Here is a 9210-nt window from a genome sequence, read left to right as displayed (position 1 = left end):
ACTACTGCAAGACATGTCAGAGTGTTGACATGGATACTACCATTACAAGTGGGGACACCACCCACCATGTGCGCAGCAGGTACTCATGTGAATCGGCCAAAGTTGTCTATCTTATATGCTGCAGGCAAGGATACCCCAAGCCATGGTACATTGGCCAGATCAAGCAGACGTTATAACAGTGGATGAATAGACACCATGCAACAATCGCCAGACAGGGATGTTCCCTCCCTGTCGGGGAACACATCAGTGGTCTGGGACATTTGGCCTCGGATCTTCGGGTGACTGTCCTCCAAGGAGGACTTTGTGATATACAAAAATGCAGCTTGGCAGAGCAGAGGCTGATAGGCAAGTTTGATACCCATGGGGATGGCCTCAACAATGACCTAGGGTTCATGTCACACTACAGGTGACCCCACTACACTATGAACCCTCTCACACACACATACTCCTACACACTCACACTCACGCAGACCCTTTCTCATACACATGCTTTCTCTCATACTCACACTCTCTCTCTCTGTCTCTCACACACACACACACTTTCTTTCTGTGTCACACACACACACGTCATAGAATCATAGAGATGTACAGCAGGGAAACAGACCCTGCGGTCCAACCAGTCCATACCGACCAGATATCCCAACCCAATCTAGTCCCATCTGCCAGAACCTGGACCATATCCCTCTGAACCCTTCCTAGTCATATATCCATCCAGATGCATTTTAAATGTTGCAATTTTACCAGCCTCCACCACTTCCTCTGGCAATGCATTCCACACACGTACCGCCCTCTAGGTGAAAATGTTGCCCCTTAGGTCTCTTTTATATCTTTCCCCTCTCACTCTAAACCTACGGCCTCTAGTTCTGGACTCCCCAGGGAAAAGGCTTTGCCTATTTACCCTATCCATGCCCCTCATGATTTTATAAACCTCTATAAGGTCACCCCTCAGCCTCCGACGCTCCAGGGAAAACAGCCCTTGTCTATACAACCTCTCCCTATAGCTCAAATCCTCCAACCCTGGCAACATCCTTATAAATCTTCTCTGAACCCTTTCAAGTTTCACAACATCCTTCCGATAGGAAGGAAACCCAGAATTGCACACAATATTCCAAAAGTGGCCAAACAAATGTCCTGAATTTGTATTTGCAGAATTATATTTGTAGATACATTCTATTTTGCTCAAAAAGCGCACAACCTACAGGCAGTCAATGCAAGTAGTCAATCCATCTGACATTTTATAAATTCATATTTTGGAAGTAGAGCCAGTTAAACTCAAGGCTGGAATACATACCGACTTTAACCTTCACCTTTAATGCATTGTCTGAGCTGAGATGTCACCTTTTTTTAATATAAAACCTTAAGTTATCTCCGGAATGTGACTTGAAAGAAGTTCTGGGATATACATATTAATGAACCGAAACCTGCAACCCATTCTAAAAAATGAAAGACTTAACAGCAATCTAGATTTGTTCAATATATTGCATCAGTTGCATGACACAATGATCTTGTGCAATAAATTCTGTGTCTTACGATACTGCCCCACTAGTTACCTGATGAAGGAGCAGCGCTCCGAAAGCTAGTAGTTCCAAGTATACCTGTTGGACTATAACCTGGTGTTGTGTGACTTTTAACCGTAATCAAGCTACACTACAGGCCTGGCTTCAGACTGCACCATCTCTGCTTGGAGATAGGAGTTGGTTCTAGCTGGCTGACAGGCAACTTGCAGCAGCACTGGAAGAATGGCAGGGGGTGAGATCAAAGATTCTCACCACCAACTCTCTTGACACCTCCTCCAACTCTAAATAGTCACACAGCTTGACTCAATGGGTGGAGGTTTCCTGCAATTGGAAGCCATTATCTGCAGTCTGCTCCCCAGCTATCAAATCCAACCTACTGGTTGCTGGTTGCTGTCTGAGGCTGGTCAGTCAGATTGCTGGCTTGTCCTGCTCTCTTCAGGGATTTATGAAAAAGCGCCTCAAGATCCCTCCATTCCTCTGAACCACCGGTGTCCTGCCATTCATTGAGTACTCCCTTGTCTTGTTACCTTCTCCAAAGTGTATCACCTCACACTTATCAGGGTTAACTTCCATCCTCCATTGATCTGCCCATCTGACCAATCAATTTCTACCCTGCTGTAACCTAAGACCATCTTCCTCACGTTAACAACTGGCCAATTTTCAATCCTCTGAAAGGGGAATTCAACAAAACTCAGTGATGACCTCGAACAAAAACAAAAGTTGCTGGAAAAACTCAGCAGGTCTGGCAGCATCTGTCAAAAGAAATCAAAGTTAATGTTTCAGATTCGGTGACCCTTCCTCAGAAAGTGTCAATTTTTTTTTCAATAAAGCAACAAAGCCCGAGTTTCAAAGGATACAGCTTCTATGCAGTTCTGAGAAAGAGTCACCAGATCCAAAATGTTAACTTTGATTTCTCTTCACAGATGCTGCCAGACGTGCTGAGCTTTTCCAATAATTCCAGTTTTTTTCATTTCTGACTCACAGCATCTGCATTTCTTTCAGTTTTTCATTAGTGACAATCTCATTGGAGAACAATGTTAAAAATTTTAACTCGCTGCCCTGACCTCTGCCTCTGTCACACCCACTTCCAGATGTAACAGAAGCAGAGGATAGTGATGGACAGCCAGACCCCTCGCAAGAGATAATTTGTGCTTTTAAGTATTTGTGTGAGATTGGTAGCCTTTCCAGGTTTAAAAGTCAATTCCCCAGGCCTTGGGAAAATCAGCAGCTGAGAGAAAGTAAAGATTGTGGCCAAGGAAGCAGATATATTCCCCTCCTTGTCCCCCAAATATACCTTCTTGTTTTGGATCAGAAACCCATCCTTGAGAAACATATACAAAAAGTGTCATTTTTTAAAATTTAATGCAGTAAAGCCTCAGTTCCAAAGAATACATCTTCTGTGCGATACCTAAAAAAGTATCCAAGCACTTTGCAAGCACCAATAGCTTGGCCAACATTTACACTTTATTCCCAGGTTTAATAAGTCTATCACACAGCTTAAGAGGAGTACATGTGCGGGATAGAGCATTGTGTGCAGTGGCCAAGGGAAGCTGAATAGATCTCAGGCTTCATTCCACAGCATGCAAGGAGCAAGCAATCTAGTTTATAAATATGTCAAAATATCACCACATCAGCTCTCTAATTTGATCTGAAAATGTGTGTTTTTTTCCACAGGTCAGTATGTATTTCTGTTGCATTGCTGGCTGTAAACTGGAAAACTTAATCTCTTTGTCAATCAAATGCATTAACCTGACTTTCCCATAAAGCAAGAGGAATAAAAAGTCACTGTTGTCTGCAAAAAGACTAAAACAATGGCAAGGCTCGATTAATGTTCGCTTGGAAGGGGAAATATCCATCAGTGAACCTGAAAAGAAGAAATATTTGCTTCAGAGCAAGTAAAGTACATAACCCTCTTACATAACCTGTCCACAAACCAGTTTCGCAGCAAACTCTATGATTTATGAGTAATGACACTACAACTGCTTTCCTCAATTGTTTACTTTCCCATCAAGAATGTATGCATGTTTTGGCAGGTGAAAATTTTCACTTGAATTGCTTAAAGAAACAACTCTCAGTGAAGTTAAACTTTATACAAAGGTTTATTGAGTCGATTATTTATTTAAAAAGTGACAAAATACTAGAGTTCTTTCACATTCCTTCAGGCACAGGTTCTTCAAGAAAAGATTTTTTAAAGCTTTTTTCTTTGATTGAAATAACCTTCAAAGATTCAATATGCAAAGATCATCCTACAAGTTCAAACACTCAAAATATAATTTATTTTCAAAGGCACTGACAATGAGCAAAGCGGTTGACCTTATTATTAAAGAAAACGAATGGGATGCCTTTTCAGTTGTTACTTATTACACTTAAATTAAGGTTCTCTTCCTGGTCGAGAGGGTGATTGGTAACATTGATTAGAAGTATTATTAATATCTGATTGCAGGTTTCCTTTTCCTTTCAATCACATTGGGATAGGCTCTTAAGCAATAATCAATGTCTTGTTGAGAGCCTTTCAACTTAATTAATATAATTAAGCCACAAGTATTTATTACACTGTGGAAATGATACTGCTGCACAATACTCAAAGCAAAGGACTAGTGATTATAAAATATTTTAATCAGCCCAATTGGACATGTTATGACACATTTCCGGGACTTGTGGGATTTGAACTCAGACATAGGGACTCTACCACGGTGCCACAAAACCCATTGTAGTTATTTTAATCTGTTTGGACACGCTGTAACACATCTCTAGGGAAGATGGAAATTGAATTTAGACTGGCACAATGGTAGGGAAACTACCACTTATGGTAGCATCATATGGTCCATTATACACTGTCTTTCATGAACTTAGGACCTAAAACAGCTAATGGAGTACATCACCATTGTAATACAGGTAGTTCTCGGATAAGGCACGTTCTGGCAGCTTGATTTGCTTATAACATCAGTGAGGAACTAAGGAACAGTATTTTTGAGAATGCTTACCTGTACATGATAGCGCAATACGAGGAGTGATAATTTTGCATGTTTTGTTCTGCACATGCGCAATGTCCGCGCCGGTCTTTATGCCATTTTGCGCATACGCCCATGTCAGCTCCCAACAGGGCAGCTTTCTGTGATAGCTACTGTATAGACAGCAGCATTCAGAGAGAGATGTATTGAGCAGATTCCTGTGAAAGATACTCTACTCCTAGATTATCCCTTTTCTGAAAAGAAAATGAAGTGGCATAGTGACAAGAATGTTAACAAAAAGCATCCTGGTGATAAAATTGCTGGTGGTGAATACAAAAGAAAAGCTATAATACTGTAAGAGAAGCTAAATATTATAAAGGAGGGAATATGTGATATAGTTCACTTAACAGGAATGAGCGAGTTTACTTTACACACCATGATGACCCTCCGTCCCTGCAATAACAATATTTTTTTAAAGGTACTGTTTAATTTTATTTTTGTTTTGTTAATAAATATAATTTACATCTTCATTCAGGCTGTGCTATATTTTGCGTTAGACTTTTGGGTGATTTTTGAGCAGTCCTGAGTGATATTTGATGCTGGTCAGCCCCTAACCCCACTTTCCCATCGGCCCCATTATCTGTATTAAGCGAATTTCTATTAAGCTAGATTTCGCTAGAATGCAACTACTGCAGTACAGGGGAACCACCTGTATGAGGAAATTCAGCAGCCATTGTGTACATAACAGGATCTCACCAACAAATCAGATGCATGGCAAAATGGATGTTATATTGATTCATAAATATTGATTGGACACCAGGAGGGTTCCTTTCTCAACCTCAATTTGAGCTACAGAATCTTTAATATCCACATGAGGACGCAAATAGCCCTTCAGGTTGATGTCCATTTCAAACATAGCCCCTTTGAAAGTGTAGTCCCTCAGCTAGCCTATATTATGTGTTCAACTCTCCAGAGTGGGAAGTAAACTCAAGACATTATGACTTAGACAAATGCAATAACTACTGAGCCAATGCAGAGAGCGAGTTAATCTAATGCGAGATATAGTGGGCCACTTTTATATTTCTGAGCATGTATAATTTTCCAAAATATGTTAAAAATAATAAAAAAATAATGTATCCATCTCCGTAATAGTTTGTAGAAGATTAGTGGTTAGACCTAATCTCGATGAAGGGAGAAGAAGAGGCGTCGATGTAATAGCAAGACATCATGGGTGACCATTAAGGAGAGCTTTAAATGGAACAATAGATTAGGGGAAAATGGAGGGTCATGAAATGTCAAAAACAGACCATAAGTAAATTAAGATTGAAATTTAAATTACCAAGCATGAGGACTTATTCAATGTGGAGACTGAGGCAGAGAATTAGGGAAGATGGTTTGTTGATAAAAGGCATCAAACCTATATTTTCGTACCATTTATAATATAATAGAATGTATAATGTATCTCATCATATGGTCAAGCACAACAAAGTTTGAAACAAAAACTGAAGTTGTTGGAAAAGCTCAGGAGGTCTGGCAGCATCTGTGAAGAGAAATCAAAGTTAACATCATAGGTCCAGTGACCCTTCCTCAGAACTGATGGTACCCAGGAAAATGTTGGTTTATGTGCAGAAGGTAGGGTGGGCTGAGGGGGTAAGGATTAAATGATAGATAGGGATAGAGCCCACAGAAAGAGAAGAACAGTTGGACAAAGGAGTGAAAAGCAATCTGCCTGGGAGGGTGAAGGGCTGTTCATTTACTTGTTGGCTCTTTTGACATTTCATGAATCTCAATGTTTTCTGTAACCTAGCGTTCCATTTAAAGCTCTCCCTAATGGTTACCCACAAAGTTTTGCCATTACACCCACACCTGTCCTTCTCCCAGCCAAATCGTTATCCATTTCTTTGTCTATCCAATTGTTCTTCTCTCTCTTTGAGCTTTATCCCATCCTTCATTTACCCCTTATCCCCTCCCTCCATCTTACCTTCTGCATATAAACCAACATTTTCCTAGCTACCATTAGTTCTGAGGAAAGGTCACTGGACCCAAAACTTCGATTTCTCTTCACAGATGCTGCCAGACCTGCTGACCTTTTACAGTAACTTCTGTTTTTGTTTCTGGTTTACAGCATCTGCAGTTCTTTTGATTTTACAACTAGATATGAGTTTTAGAGTCAGAGAGTTATAGAGATGTACAGCATGGAAACAGACCCTTCGGTCTAACCTGTCTATGCCGATCAGATATCCCAACCCAATCTAGTCCCACCTGCCAGCACCTGGCCCATATCCCTCCAAACCCTTCCTATTCAAGTACCCATCCAAATGCCTCTTAAATGTTGCAATTGTACCAGCCTCCATCACATCCTCTGGCAGCTCATTCCATACATGTACCACCCTCTGCGTGAAAAAGTTCCCCCTTAGGTCTCTTTTATATCTTTCCCCTCTCACCCTAAACCTATGCCCTCTAGTCCTGGACTCCCCGACCCCAGGACAGTGGCCTAACCAATGTCCTATACAGCCGCAACATGACCTCCCAACTCCTGTACTCAATACTCTGACCAATAAAGGAAAGGATACCAAACGCCTTCTTCACTATCCTATCTACTTGCGACTCCACTTTTTGTTCTATTTTTATCTGTTAATTCAAATAGCTAATATGACATATATGTTTGGATATTGGAAATTTCCCATTAGTCTGAAATCAGCCTGAGGAAACGTAGTTTACTATGACATGACCTTACCTAGGTAGAGCATGGCTTGAGGCAGTCTTAGATTTAAGGTGCTGGTAGTGCTTGATCTCGTGTTCAAAGATGATAATTAAGTGGCCTTTAGGATGCAATGCCTTCTCCTGGGGGAAGAGGATGACGATGTTTTTCACCTTGATGATAAATGAGGATCAGGAAAGAAAAGTCAAGATATGAGAAAGAAGTTTAAGATGAGTGTCGTGTGAAACTTCCATTTTTAAGGTAATATCCTGAAGGCTGAACTATTTAATTTTAAACTACAGACCACCACATCATAGGAAATGTAAAAGAAGTGCCAATATATCTTTTCTTAAAGTGTGAGGCAAGGAAATTTAATTGTATTCAATTAAAATAAACTCATTACACTAATGCATTTATACCTATTTGCTTCACAAAATAAGATTGGCAAAGGACTTGAAATACTTGTATTTTCAGATTGCTCCATTAACTCTGTCCACACTGATGCCAAGAAACATGTATAGGTGATTTTATAATGACATGTCTAAAATAAATCCTCTGACAACTATTGTGAGACCTATATTATATAATATATTATTGTTATGAATGAAGAGTACGCAACGGCCTGACAGAATCAATACCAGGCATACCTAATGGCGAAGCTACAAACCAAAACTATTTGCATGTCAAACAGCATAAGCAGCAAATAATAAGCAACTCCACAATCAACAGATCAGATCTAAGCTCTGTAGTCCTGTTATATCCAGTTATGAATGGTGGTAAATAATTTAACAACTCACTAGCATTTCCACAAGAGCAGTCTTGGTGTTTTCTTGCGAGGGACAGGATTCTCTCCTCCCGGGATGGGGGCAGTGAGGATATTATTACTGAGCCTCCCACCACCTCTCCAGACCCTCACTGCTTTGTTGTGGGCAATCTTTTCCCAAAATGAGGAGGGCTTTAATGAGAAGAAGTTTGGTGGCATAGTTGTGAGTGCTGGTGCAAATGGAGTGAATATGGCAGGGTGTGCCAAGTGAATGAGCAGACAGCACAGGGTGTGTGTGTGTATGCGTGTATTGTGTGCATGTATGCATATGTGTGTGTTTTCTGTATATATGTGTATGTATATTGTGTGTATGTGTGCATGCGTGTGTGTGTATGTTTTGCATACGCACATGTATATGTTTATATGCAGGAGACTGAGTGAAAGAAGATGCTGCATGTGAGAGGGTAGAGCATTAGTTTTGGCAGCAGGTTAGCACAGTAGCAGGGCTAAAATAGGTGTGAGATAGCGGAGAGAAATTGGTAGCTTTTACTGTGGCAGAGCAGAGAAGGTCATTTCTCTTCTTATAACACTGATGGGCATTTCTCTGGACAGTTCCTCTGCATGGACCTAGATGGCAACCTTGGACCAAGCTGGCATAGGTTGATGGTGTGGCCCTTCTGCCAGTCTTTGTGAAGAGCACGTCCATTTCTTCTCTGTGCCAACCCGTTGACCTGGACATTCAGGTCCCCATTTGCAAAATGGGTGCCATTTCTCCCAGTCTGCCATATCCAGGGAAAATGTCAGGCACTGTACAGGGCAGCATCAGAATGCCAGTGTTCACCCAAGTATGGAACAGTATTTTAAAGATGATATGGATGCCAGTGAAGTTTTTACAAACCCACCGACACTCACAGCTACCTGGATTATACCTCTTCCCACCCTACCTCTTGCAAAAATGCCATCCCGTATTCTCAATTCCTCCGCCTCCACCGGATCTGCTCCCAGGAGGACCAATTCCACCACAGAACACAGCAGATGGTCTCCTTCTTTAGAGACCGCAATTTTCCTTCCCACGTGGTTAAAGATGCCCTCCAACGCATCTCGTCCACATCCCGCACCTCCGCCCTCTGACCCCACCTCTCCAACCGTAACAAGGACAGAACGCCCCTCGTGCTCACCTTCCACCCTACCAACCTTTGCATAAACCAAATCATCCGCTGACATTTCCACCACCTCCAAAAAGACCCCACCACCAGGGATATATTTCCCTCCCCACCC

Source organism: Chiloscyllium plagiosum, chromosome 5 (assembly GCF_004010195.1).
Source record: "Chiloscyllium plagiosum isolate BGI_BamShark_2017 chromosome 5, ASM401019v2, whole genome shotgun sequence".
NCBI lineage: Eukaryota > Metazoa > Chordata > Chondrichthyes > Orectolobiformes > Hemiscylliidae > Chiloscyllium > Chiloscyllium plagiosum.
The sequence above is the reverse complement of the archived record's forward strand: the minus strand, read 5'-3'. Positions refer to the sequence as shown.